The sequence below is a fragment of the Otolemur garnettii genome, unplaced genomic scaffold (assembly GCF_000181295.1).
Source record: "Otolemur garnettii isolate 467f Iridium unplaced genomic scaffold, OtoGar3 scaffold00104, whole genome shotgun sequence".
In the NCBI taxonomy this organism is placed as follows: Eukaryota; Metazoa; Chordata; class Mammalia; order Primates; family Galagidae; genus Otolemur; species Otolemur garnettii.
In genome coordinates this window covers 2365921-2367831 of record NW_003852499.1, presented here as the reverse complement: position 1 = coordinate 2367831, position 1911 = coordinate 2365921, and positions in this window count along the sequence as shown.

Genomic DNA, 1911 nt, shown 5'->3' with positions numbered 1-1911 from the left:
TGGCATCACAGCTCACAGCAACCTCCAACTCCTGGGCTCAAGCGAGTCTCCTGCCTCAGCCTCCCAAGTAGCTGGGACCACAGGCGCCCACCACAGTGCCCGGCCATTTTTTGGTTGCAGTTGTCATTGTTGTTTGGCAGCCCAGGCTGGATTCGAACCTGCCACCTTAGGTGTATGTGGCTGGTGTCTTAGCCACTTGAGCCACGGGCACCAAGCCTCCCAACAGAATTTCAACTAGCAACTGCCCCAGGCCAGTTTACCACCCTGAATGTCCCAGAATTTGGAAGGGAAGCTGCACTATCCCTGGGGAGTGCAGAGCTGAGGAAAACTGCATTCGAATGGTAAGGGAAAGGTGCTCTGTGATGGCGACCTTCTTCCCCAAGCCCTCACTGTGCCACGCACAGAAAAGTCCCCGATCCACAGTGTCTACAGTGGACAAAGTGCTTGGAAGGTGGGAATTCTGCTTCCTCACGAGCCTGAGACTTCACAGGAGTCTCACTCCAGTCTTTTCCCCCGCCGCTGGTTGATGAGAATTTCCCTTTTCAAAAGATGAAGCTGTTCTCGCGCACAGTGGTGGTGGACTCCTTGTGTTGCCTGTCTAACAGACTTCTGCACCTTTCCTGGGAACAGAACTCTATTTCCATACTAGAGCAGAGATTCCATGATGTCAGGAGAGGAGGTCTGCCTCCCAATCTCAGCAGCCAAGAAACCTGTTCCTCCATGCCATTGTACAGTGCCATACACAGGGAAGTCTTCCTTCTCAGGACAAAAAAACATCATCAGGAGAAAGTTTTGGGCTTTCCTTGATTTTTGTTTGAGGGAGGTTTTCTGTGAAGACATGGTGCCTGAACTGTGGTGGCCATCATGCCATCATGAAGAAACAGCCATGGGGATCAACAGCCAATCCTACCTGTGAGGGTGGAGGACTTGGGAAAAAAAGAAAGAACCTGGTTCTTAAGAGGCAGGCGTCACTGAGCACCTGAACCAACAGTTGGTAAGCACCTAGGTCAGAGTTCCTTTTCATGAGAGAAACAAGTCCCTGTTTGTGTGAATTACAGTGTCAGGTTTCCTTTTCTTTTTTAGTTTTAATTTTGTTTCCTCTCTTTTGGATGAGCGATTTATTCCCACGGCTGAAACTTCAAAGAGTAAACAGTGAAATATCTCTCTTTTACTCCTTATCCCTCAACCACCAAGATCCAGGCCCTGGAAGCAACGAATGTTATTGTCGCTGATATTTTTCCAGAGGTAATTTACACATGTTCAAACATATATAAACATAGTCTTTTCTTCCTTTTTTTCCCCCAAACAGTAATACAGTAGTTCCTCTTCTCTGTAGTCTTGTTTTCCTCGGTTTCAGTTTACCTGCTGTCAACTGTGGTCCAATAAATATTAAATGCAAAATTGCAGAAAGAAATAATTCATACTTTGACATTGTGTACTGTTCTGAGCAACATGATGAGACATTGAGCCGTTTTGTTCCATCCCACCCAGGGCATGAATTTGTTTTTGGCTTTCCTTGTATTTTTGTTTGGGGGATGTTTTCTGTGAAGACATTGTGTGTGAGCTGTGTCCAGCAGATTCAGAGTCCCACTGTGTCCCCGCCACCCTCCAGTCACTTATGAGCTTCCTCGGTTACCAGATCAACTGTTGAGGTATCAACAGTATGGCGTTTCTCATGTTCAAGTCACCCTTATTTTACTTAACAATGAACCCAAAGTACAAGAATAGTGATGCTGGCGATTAGGATATGCTAAAGAAAAACCACCAAGCACTTCCTTTAAGTAGCAAAGTGAAAGTTCTCAAAAACGAAAGAAAAAAAAACCCTATGCCAAGCTTGCTAAGCACAAATCTATTTGTGAAATTGTGAGGAAGCAAAAAGAAATTCTTGCTAGTTTTACTGTTGCACCTCAA